This window comes from Daphnia pulicaria, chromosome 8 (genome assembly GCF_021234035.1).
Source record: "Daphnia pulicaria isolate SC F1-1A chromosome 8, SC_F0-13Bv2, whole genome shotgun sequence".
Lineage (NCBI taxonomy): Eukaryota > Metazoa > Arthropoda > Branchiopoda > Diplostraca > Daphniidae > Daphnia > Daphnia pulicaria.
Genome location: NC_060920.1, coordinates 5,675,641 through 5,688,108, shown reverse-complemented (window position 1 = coordinate 5,688,108; position 12,468 = coordinate 5,675,641).

Here is a 12,468-nt window from a genome sequence, read left to right as displayed (position 1 = left end):
AACGCACAATAGGGCACCTTCAACCGAGAAGCGGGTGGAGCAGCCATGAATGGGCCTCCCTTTCGTGATACATCTTCTGCAACGAAAACATAGATGATAGACTCGTTGTGTCGTTAAGCGACCTTTCGGATCCAATACTGTTGACATGCCTCCTGGTGTAGCTGGCAAGCTTTGAGATGATCACGATCACGGTGTAGCTTGAAGAGAATGAGTTCGGCCACCCGCTCGCATTGAGGAAGAATGATCGGGTGTTGATTGTTTTTCAGAAGAGGCGCGTTTCCGAGTCATCTTCCGACACACATATGACCATGACGTTCAAGATATGGAGTCAACTTAATCACCTTGGACCTCTTGTCGATTTTTCGGCCGGTCCGTAGATCATCTCCCCTGCTGTATGCTGTGGAGAATGAATGATTTGCTGACCTTGGATCTCATTGGCTGAAATTTCGTCTGTTTGAATGTTGATCACGATCCTTTTGACGGGCATTTCGGATGAAACCGAAAAGATAGGTGATTAGCGATCTAGATTTTCTTTCGATTTGAAGGTCGATCCCGTTGCTCTCTAGCTGTACGAGTCCGACCAAGGTGGTTTCTCGGATCTTTGTATAGTTTCATCAATTGCTAAGATAACTTTAAGTTTGGGCCATTAATCGAGAACTTGGAGAAATGATGAACTGGAAAATCAACGGTGGTAAACGATGATGTCGGAAGAGTCTAACCCACGGCTGGCGTTATCTTCAGGTTTAGAATGCGTTTGGAACGTAATTCCATTGATCCGGCGTTTAACTCTCAAATATCTCACCTACACGATTTCAGACGCAATTGTTAAAAAGGTAACTACCTGATTTAATCCAGCTGAGGACGGTCGTAGAGTCGGTCCAATAAAGAGTCCGGCCGAAATCGAAGTCGATCTCGATACACACTTGCGCGCCGAGACGCGTGACAAGAACGGCATTGTTAAGTTCCAAATGCGGGATCTTCAGGAATTGGAGCAGAGTGACTTTGGCTTTTGAGATGAACCGAACAGTAGCTGATGAACCGAATCCAGTGCTGAAAAAAAAACTATTTAGGCGACGACACCCAAGTTCATTTCTGAATCGTCTCCAAAAACATGCAGTTTGTTCGCTTTGGAATCGTCTTCACCGGGAGAAAGACGTCGTTACAGGACGAGTCCAGAAAGCGAAGGCAAAATTTTTGCTTAGCAGATCCAGCTTCGATAAGATCTTGGCTCAGCTCATCGAAAAGTTGAATTTATGGCGCCAGATGTATTGCATGACAACTTTCGCTTTGAAACTATCAGCGCTAGAAAGCTGAGTGGGTCAAAGATGCTGAAGATGGATTTCAGCAGATTCCTTTTAGTCCTCCCACTTGAATCCGCCTTTGCACCACCAGGACAAAGACGTCGTGACGAAAATCCCAAACTTACCCGTCCAAAAACCCCAACTAAACAGAGTTAGCTCTTCTTGAGCTGTCGAATAAACAGGGACATAAACGAGAGGAGAACAATGTTGGCTTTCAAGGTTGATTGATCCCTTGCTTAATTCGAAAGTCTTCATGACATGAACATCCGAGATGTTGAAAGAGAAACGACAGTCCGTTGAAGAAATACGATAAAGTTGACGATCTTTCAAGTGGAGAGATTTAGTTTCGCCGTTGATAGTTATCGTCGATACTCTTTCCACCCTACCACGTAAATTGAGAAGGTTCGACGTAATCACGGATATTTCACTTCCGTAATCAAGGAGCGCATAAAGTGGAAACTCTTTCCAATTTACCTTTAGAATGATTGGGACGTTTGAAAGTCAAATTTTGCTTCTGGAAAGTCTCGACAAGACTGAACCGGAGAGTTCCTTTTGGATTAAAGCCGTGGAGCTAAGTGTAGCAGAAGAATGTGAATACCGTCACATTCGGGTTTAGAACAACGTTAAGTCCTGGTACACTCCTTTCTCTGAGATCATTTCGTTCATAGCAGAGGAAAAGATTTGAAACCTTCACTATCTTAGTCCGACAGGCAACTCCTTTAATTACATACAATTCTTTAGCCACTGTTGATAATTGCTCTTGCATCTCGGGCATATTAGACTCGTGTCGTCGGTGTCAGATTTCGAAAGAGTCGTGGAAGTAATGTTGAAAACGTTCGGTTTGTGCCTACGGTGCTTTTCTTCTGTTAGTTTCACGGGCCGCTGACGAGAAGATTCCATTGAACTAGCTAGGTTAGATTTTTCAGCCATGGCAACTCCGTCGAGCCATTGATCTAAGTCTTAATAGACGCAAGCGTCGGTTTCATCGCCCAACTCTTCACGCTTAATCGACTTTTCATTGCCGGTGGGAGCTTTGCAACCAGCTGCGAGAGTATAGCGTGACTGTATTGCTCCATGTCGTACCCTCCAAGTCGCAGAGTCACCTCAATTTGTGAAGGTCCAAAGAGAATGATTTAAGGGCATTAAACTATTTGTCTTTGAAGGGGTGGAGTTTCAGGATGGATTCGGAACAAGCTCGATAGACGATTTGTGGATTGCCGCATCATCTATGGAGCTCGTTCAGGGCGTGTTGATAAAGTCCTGGATTCAATAACGTTCCTTCGATGTATTTTATAATTTCTTGAGTAAGGGCGTCGTGAAAATGAGAGATTCACTCCGTGTCGGAACTTACGGCATAATGAACGAAGACCTTGAACATTTGAATAAACATTTGTAAATTTTAGGGATCTCGATTGAAGATTGGTGCCTTCATGAGGGTGGATTGATGCTCGAACGACCTGGCTCAGCGTGTGAGGTACCAAGGGCATGGATCATTGCGCCCGATGTATAAACTCTGTGCGTCGTAGGCCGTCGGTGGAGGGACTAAAGGGCCAGGAAAGCCCGTTGAGAACGTCGGATTCGTCGGCATAAAGGATGGCGCCGTGATGTTTCTCGGAAAGGAAAAGAAGCCGAGGCTGGAAAAAATTTAAAACTGGCTTGTTGCGTGGATAGCTGTGGAATTGAGAGGGTGGTCTTGGTGGCCAAGCCCGTAAATAAAACTAGTTTCAAGTGAAGTAAAAGTCAAAATCTAGAGCCTGGGTGGACAGAACCAGACCGTGTAATGGACCTAGGCTAACCAACCCGAAGCTCGTTATGTAAGGCGGCTCGGATGTTACTTGTGTTAAACTGGTCGGGACCGTACTCGTCGGAACCGTTCTTGTCGGGATTGAAGTTTTCGGTGGCAGATTCGTGGGCCAAGCGTGGCAAGCGCTAGACGGTGGTGGAAAAAAAGGTGGTAGAGCCGGCAGTGTTGGCCCAAATCAATTCCGTTGACCAACGTTCCTCTGAAATTATCTAACTGCTTCAAAGTGAATTTTATTTTGTTCAAATAGTGAAAAAATTAGTTAATACAGAACAAGAGGTAAAATGCTTCGTGTAATTGTACGTGAAATGTGACACCAGGCCAAAAAAACACGAAAAAAACACGAATTATTGAAAATGAAGTTTCCGTAATCCGTATACTATAATCGTAAACTATTGGCAAAACCGATTTTTAATCTTCTGATTTGATTACTGGAGAGATTATCGTCGATGATTGCTGCAAGAAATTTTCTAGCAATAGGGATCCTAGACGTTCTGTCCCGGATCATCTGTCCCAGACGTTCTGTCCCGCCTTTCTGTCCCGATTCTTCTGTCCCACCCTTCTGTCCCACTGTGAGACGTTCTGTCCCGCCTTTCTGTCCCGCCCTCTGTATGTCGATCAACTTTTTTACCGCCACCTAGCAATTAATACGTTCATTGGCTTTAATGTTCGATTGCGAAACGACGAAAAACTCGCGTAGGTGGACGAACAGAAGATAATCAATATTTTTGGACTGTTTAAGAAAATTAATAAGTGTCTTTTTTAATATTATGTAGGTTGAGTCAATGGCCCTCGAAGAACCCCAGGTTTCTGCATCGCAACCAATAGCTGAAGCTGCAGAAGATGATGAGCGACAAATGTTTTCCCAGCCAGCAGTAACTAATAAAAGTCGAAGGCCAAGAGGACGTCCACGAAAAACTCGCGTAGGTGGAAGTGGGCCATCCAACAGAGGTTAATAAATATATTTTGATTGTTATAGAAAAGAAATATTAAGCTATGTTATATAGGCGAAGTCGAGGTTGTTGAACTGCCAGAGATTAGTTCACTCTCTCTAACGTCTAACGTCGAAATCGCTAATAACAGAAAACACGCTTTTTGCACTTCTGTCCCGTTTCATACCTTTCTGTCCCGGCGCGAGTCGTTCTGTCCCGGGACAGAAGGGCGGGACAGAACGTCTGGGACAGATGATCTGGGACAGAACGTCCAACCTCCGTTCAATTTCTTGCTGAAACAGAGCAGTTCAGCGATGACAATTGATACTTTTTCTCAAGTGCCTTGTCGATTTCGTAAGTCCTTTTCGTTTTTTTTTTCGATCCCAAAACATTTATCCCAATCAAAATAGAAGGTACACATTTTTTTGGTTTATATCCAAAGTTCCTGGCAAAATGGCCGGCTTATACAAGTGTCTGTTTTCAGATTGTGTGGCAAACAAACTAGGCCAGAAAAAAATCTTTATGGTTTCTAACTTGTCCAGACATAATGCCAAGAGGCACTATTTGGTCTTACATTTTCCTGTTGTCTTTTGACTCTTTTCTTAAACTTATTTTAATTTGTAGAAATATGACCCAAACATGTCATGTGCAAAAATGGAACGGTGCCATAAAGAAGTTAACTTATTATTCCGTCAGCTTGGCAAAAATTTATGTTTTACAAACGAGGAGTAATACCATTCTTATACAAGGAAACCTAAATTTGGTTATTCTTTTTATTGGTACGTTATGAGTTTCCACAAAACTTATTATACTTTGATTGTATTATTGATTAGAACTTTATTATTGTTGATGTTCTGCCCATCAACACCGTTGATAAACCTGGCTTTATACAACTAGTCAATGATATTCACTTTTATGCTGTTGCATAAGAGAACATTCTTTTCAAAAATGTTGGAGAACAAATTTAAAGTAAGAAAATAATAGCTGATTGAAGTATTGGTGAAATTTAACGACGCTTTTTATACAGCGGTTGCTAGGACTTTAAGCTGACGTAGAAGAGTTTCATATCTAGAGGAGACCATCAACTGGTTTGACTCACATCAATTCACTGGCATTCGTCACATAAATGCCTGTCTCACGTTTGATATGTTATCAAACCTTCTTGAAGAATTACACACTGAATTTGGTGGTTTAAAAAAATTATTGGAGACTTTTAACAATTACATCAGTCGCCTTTTGAAAAACTAACCGTACTTTGGAATTAACAATCATCGAACTCATTGAATTGTGATATCATCGTAACCTTGATCAATTATTCGTTTTGCGATCGAAAACACTTCGTAACAGGTAGCTGGATTTCAGAGTTTGATACTGTAAACTGCATGCTAACCAAAAATCCGATGTTTGAGAAAGCTATTGAGTGAGTTTCGTTTACCTCTATGAATAGCAATACCTCAAAGAATACATACGGATCATTAAAATGGTAGCAGAATCTCTGGATATCTTTTAAGGCGAGAAAAAGAAAGTGTGATTCAGTGTGATGGAGTTATTTGTTGCTTACCTTGAAAGAAAAATTGAAAGCTCTCATGGACAACGCAGCAATTATCCATTGCCAACTTTAATTTCTTGTGTGCTTGACTCTATCAATGAAAGGTATTTATAGGGATTTTTTGTGTTTGATCTGTTGCTAAATTTTTAGATTTTTTAGATTTAATAGCATGTTTTGGGGATGAGCTGCGTTTAGCAGCAATTTTAAATTCACTTTTTAAGTTATCTTGACTTGATACTGAAGATGACGTTCGCTCAAATTGGGCCATTTTTACAAAATGTGTTTCATTTGACTACATTACAGCAGATATAATGTCACCTTTCCACTTTCAACAGCGGTTGAGAGGCTCTTCAACAAAAAAGGCCTCATATTTACACCGTAAAGCTTAAATCTCACTTTTAAGCACTTTGAAATGTTGTTACTTTTAAATTTAAATAATTATTTTGCAAACAAGTGGTAAATTGTCTTATTTTAATAAAGCCATATAAAGATTGAAATTTTGCCAGAGTTTGAAGTAGAGTTCAGTTGGGTAGATGCTCATATCTCAAGTATTTGTCGATATGTTTATAAGTCCTCTTTGCTTCTTCTTAAAACACATTTTTATTGTTCAATGGTAACAATTGCATTACTCTACTGTATGTCAATTGATATGGAAATAAAACATTTTTCGTTCACTTTCAGTCTAAGACTTTGCATTATTCATTTTGTATGTAAATTTCTAATTTTTTTTGTGGGTGGGGTAAACTGTTTAGTCAAGAATCAATGTGATCCTACCATTTCAATAATATAGGACAAAGGGTGATGTAAACAAACACAAAAATAATACCATGTATATTTGATTACCAACTTATTGTTGATTAAATTCGAATATTTAGCAAAAGTGATCGTCCACTTTAAAATTTAACCTACCTACATGTTTGAGCGTCAAATAGCATTCAACATTGTAATTTTGATTTCTAAAAAGATTCCAAAATCGTTCGATAAAATAAATTTTGGGATCGAACGACAACCCTAGTCAAAAGTCACCATAATTGTCGATGATATGTTGATCAATAAACTCATGACTCATGACGAGAACCAGCTTCTAATGAGATATAAGGATTTAAAAAAATCTTCCCTGAATTACTAAATTATTTATTGGTCGTGAATAGCAGAAATTTAAAAAATCTTCTATGCCCCTAATTGACTATGGGGTTATGAATTGTTGTTTGTTCTCCACTCTTGTGACTCACGCTTTTGAATCTGCGTAAAGAATTATGGTGAAACCCAGAAATGTATCGCCGGCTTCTTAAATGTTTAAAACACCATGTATAATAGACGGGTAGAGAAACAGGTTCAAACCAAGGTTCAACCCGTCCCAAAAATCGTCCTAGTTTGGGAAGCCAAATCGTGCATTCCCTGTTTCCCTCGTTCAAGAGAAGGACATCGTTCTAAAGCTATATGGCGCAAAATGTACAAATATGAACCTAACCCATACGAGTGTTTTCTAAATTAATGTAAAATGGTCTCTCTCCAAATCCCATTGACCAACAGAGACTTCTTATAGGTTAGTCCAATTCAGTTAGTAAAGGACTGTTTCAAATGTGCCTATTCACTTACGTTCTTGAAGACTAATGGGTAGTGGATCATGGCAGAAAGAAACTTCTATGTAAGTGAAGTTTTCTTGCGATAGCTTTCTAACTTCCACTCCTGTAGAATAATTATTTCTCTGTAACAAGTGACCTGCATCATGTAATTATGGGTTTCCTCTCCTTCTTTGATTTAATCTTGGACTAAAAACTCCCTTCGTGATGAGCAAGTAACTTGTTTCGCAAGGGAGTATTCTTCGGATGTGAGATACATCTGTAAGAGCAGGACATATATTTGGAAACGAGTGAATTAATAACAGTAAACTCCCTTTGGGGGATTCTCGAGCTAACGAAGAGCTTCTCGCTCAAAATACTAACTTTTAGACACTAAAGACTCTGAAAATGAGGCTTTCACTCGTGATTGTAATTCAGCTTAAAAAACAATTGAAAAGACCACAGCAACAGTGGAAAATGTTGCTTAAAATGCATTCAGAAAGGTAAAAATTCCATTCGTTTGAGAAAAAATTCCATTTTCTCTAATTAGAATCTTTAAAAAAATATTATTTTTTCCAGAGGTGTAAATGGTTTTCACGTTCCATCTTGACTTAAATAAAAATAAAAATGTACTATCATTCATTTACAGCATGCTGGTTTATTGTCGTCAATACTCCTACATTGACGATATTCTGTCTCGTTTTACTTTACCACTTAATGGCTTGTTGTGGTTCAAATCTTCCTCTTGCGGTTCTACTTTTTCTTCTATTTCGTAGTTATCTTCTGGGCCAATACCATTTGCTCAAAGTATGAAATTATGTACACAAAATGAAGCAAAATAACACTTGGAAAAAGATCCAGGCGTATCATATGTAAAAATTTTAATTGACGAAAAATATTCAGTTGGCAAATGCACATTCTTTATTTGAACGATCAACAATTACCGTATAATTTAATTAAGTCTACGGGACGGAAATGTTAGGATAATTAACCTATATTATCCTATGGTTATTGGTGATATTTTTATACCTCGTTAAGTCCTCTCTTAGGATAGGATTTCAATAAAAATAATACAAGGTATTGAGAGGGGTAAACTTGGCCTCTCAAGAAATTATTGGAGTCTTTGAATATGTATATGATATGACTAGAATCGACCGGCCAAAATAGCTGGTCAGATCCATCTTCCATCAAAACCAAAAACTTGGAACATAAAAAAAATCATTTAAAAATAAAAGATACAAAACTAACATAGAATAAAGGAACATTTGCATTAAAAAAAGGAAATCTTTTTCAAGTTGATCTTCAGGTGAATATATGCTTTACATCCAAAACAATTGACAAACTAAAAAATTCTTCCCGCAAATCCTTAATTTCAGGAAACACAAACTTTTTGTGACATGTCCGACTGTTCGAAGTGAGAGTTAACTATGACTAAAAAACTTATGAAACAACTTTTGTCTTTCAGGCTTTTGGTGCCAATTTCCAGATGTTGCCGAATTTTCCATTTCCGAGTCGCATCTTTTGCAAATTTCTTCGTACTTTCGGCCATCTTGCCAAAATGTTGCCTAAATAACGATATATCTTTGCAAATTTGTCGCACTTTTAAATGTTAATTAACCATTTAGTACAAGTTTCTTCAAGCTCTGTGTCCATTTCTTGCAATAAAAAACAAATTACAAGCTTAAAAGGCCTTGCAATATGGGCAAACAGAACGTTGTATTTATTTAGAATTTTTAAACTTAAATCTAAATAAAATAACAACTGATGATTTTTGTTTTTCACGGTATCCGTGGTCGATGGATCCTGCAATAATGCGATAAGCAAAATAAAGGATGTGATAAACCACTTATTCAGTCTTGGCTGCTTTGAATTAAGGACAATGTGAAGCGTGAAGAAATGACTGAAATTGGTGTAGGTTAGGTACTTTTACGTATTGTGGTTCATGTCAACTAAATGCATGTGGCATTAACAGTCTTCCTTCCAAGGGATAATAAAATGCATGAAAATTGTGAGAGTGGTAGCAAATATCAACTTTTCACTTTTCTTTCATTTTACACCAGTCTGTAAAATATGTATACAGTAAGAAGGTCAAATAATCTTCATGTATCTCGTCTTATTCTCTAGATTTCAAATAAAGAAAAAGCCTGCACACGAACTTGATTTCAATCAATTCTCTTTGCATAAAGCACTCTTTCTCGTTAGTTTTATATAATTTTTTATTTTTATTTCAACTCTTTTCCTTTTATGTATAAATTATTTGATAAACTTATTTTGGTGACCCTTTCAAAACTTATAGTACAAGAGAGACATAGGGAAGGGGCAAAAATTTTAACCTGTAACGATGCGGTAATTGTTTTTTGCAATTTACTTCAAAATTTTCCGTACAGGTTTGGAAGTCATGCAATTATGTTATTTTGAGTGCTCGTAGATTTATTTCTTATTGCAGTGCTTAACGGCAAGTTGGGAAGTATACATATACGTTAAATATCTTAAGCATAAAGTGTGTAGTATAGATGATCTCCGACCCTTAACGATTAGAAGAGAACGGATTACAAATTAGAAAAATGCTGGTCAATTGTAAGCGAACAATGTTTTTTCAGGAGATGAAGTAAATATCCTTCAGAATTATTGGACCTGTAGCAATTCTCGAGAATGCAAAGTTTAAAAACGGGACGGGCTAAAAATTACATGTCCAAGTAAAAGTGGCATTTTTGCAAAGAATTTTTAAAAATGCGTGGTTGGCGTAAGCTTATTAATGATTTAAGTTGCTGAAATTCTCAGATATGTTTTTAATTTCCTTTATAAACTGAAATGATTGGTGGTTTTATTCAGTTGTGACTTAAGAATACAAAAACGAAAAGGTACTTTTACGTAAGTTAATACGGTGTTACCCATACAAATATTAATAACGGCAAAAAAGCCTGTCTGCTTCCTTAATCTAAATTTATTTTTTTCCTGCAGTTTAACACTGATTGCCATCGTTGAAGTAAGTCAGACGTTGGACGTGAAAATGATGGATGGCATGAGTTTAACATGATTTGCATTTGGCATTATTACCAGTTTTTCTTCCAAGAGACGATTAGATTCAAATCCACTTACAGTGGAAAATATCCACTGTAAGTTCATATCAATCTGTTAAATATGCAAACAGGCAGAAGGTTAAATAATCTCGTATGTAGTCTTATTCTACATATTAAAAATACAGAAATGGACCAAACGCTTGATTTCATTCAATTCTTTAGCAAAATAAATTAGTAAAATAATATAGTGGTTGCTTGTTACAACAGGTATAATTACAAAAAAATTTCCATCATTTCTTATCAATGGACGCAATGGAGTTACCTCAAAGTTTTCAGTTAGAGTTAAAGCGTCGCTTGCAGTTGTTAAAGAAAGGATGGAGCGCAAGTGGTTCTGATTATCAAGCCGTTAGATTTGCAAAAGCAAGAAATGAAGCCAGAGTATTTTGATTACGAGGACGGGGAAGATTCGGATGGTGTAACAACAGAAGAGAACAACAGAAAAGGAGAACGACGTCTTAATCACTTTTTTAAAAATATATTTGACTGGTGAGTATAAGTTTTGTTATAAAAAAGAATTTCCAATCTAAATTACTGTAATTTTTTTTAGACCATGGTTGGATGGACCATGGTGGTATTTGGCACCTTGTGATAAAAAACAGAGGAGATGGAGATAAAACTAGTTAAAAAATAATGGTTGATTGTCATGAAAATGTTAAATTATCATGTTTCAGTCTGTACTACTTCCTTTGATGCGTAAATTTGTTTGCTATAAACCTATATTGGTGACCATTTCAAAATATTATAGGATAGAGGAAAGGAAAAGTAGGTTAAAATTTCTAATGATGCATTAGACTATGATACTCGTAATTAAAATCAAAATACGATATCAGTTGCTAGAATTCTCAGCAACAACACCTTTGCTCAATTTTTATTTCCTGAAAACTTATGTTGAATGAAAATAAATGTTGAATTTACTGTAATTCAACGTAAGTTATTAATGGAGTAAGGCTAATGGTTGTTTCATTCAGTTATGAATTTAAAATACAAATACCTTTAACAGACAGACTGATTGGCAACAAAAAAGTAGATTGGAAGGGATATGTGCTGAGTGATGGAAATTTCGACCGAACTTCGACTAGACGATTAATTGCAGTAGACTTTCAGTAAAAAAAAGCTTATGAACCCCGCTCGATTATTTCCCATTATTGACCAACATTTTGGCAGTCATTCCGTAAATTGGGTAAAGTTATACTAAAAATGGTCATGGAATGAAATTCCGTTTTGCATAATTGCAAATAGAAAATATTTGAAACCTGTGAAATTGCAGGTAGAGCGGTATTCCCAATCTAATACCCAAGACAACCCAAACGAGACAGCACTTCTCGTTTCTTTGTTCCAGAGTGGCGGTAAAAAGATTGAACCCCGTAACCCATTATCCGTTGCAACTCGAGGAAATGGGCAACTGGAAGTTCTAGTGCCGTATACATACCAACTAGTGAAGTATTGTTGCAGATAACAATCCGACAAAGGACCTCCATTCTTATGCAAATACATTCGTAAACTTGGTTGGAATATTTATCACGGTGTTTCGTTTCTGTTGTTTTAGGAGTCGCATTTAGTACTAGGCCGTGGACATAATATCAGTTTTTGTTAGGAAAGATTTAGTACGTCGAGGGATTTGACGTAGTTTATTTTGAATTTTATGGGTTTTCTGTGTTAGACTGGTTGCTTGAAAGAAAAATTACATTGTTTATTGCAGATCGTGAACAGATCAGTCTATCAAAATTCTAAAGGTTTTTAATGGCATTTATGACGAAAAATCGGATCTGTTTTCGTAATTGTTAATAAGAGAAGAAGTTCAATTTGACTCTATTCAAGTTACGTTTATTTTTGTTTAGTTTATATCCTTTTATAGTCTTAAACACTTATAAGTTGTACATTGAACATTAAATAAGCCATCTTGTATGTCTCTCTCTCTACAAATTGATTGCTAAATATGACAAACACTCACTTCTGATCTGAGTAAAAAACCCAAGACCGGGATCGGCTCTACAAAGATACAAAAATATCGTGCCCATTTATATGATACTTTGAACTAAGATATCTGATTTAGATCACATATTTCCTTAACGCAAATCGATTTCACTGGTTTTTTTCCCTCTTTCTGTGATTTCTCTTTTTGAATTTTAACCGTCCTACGTGAAATTTGGCAAATATTGAGGGAATCGTCTTTGTCTGCTCCCAGGAATACCATTTTGAAGTATAATGACTAACTTTACCTCCTGATTTTATGTTTTTTATAG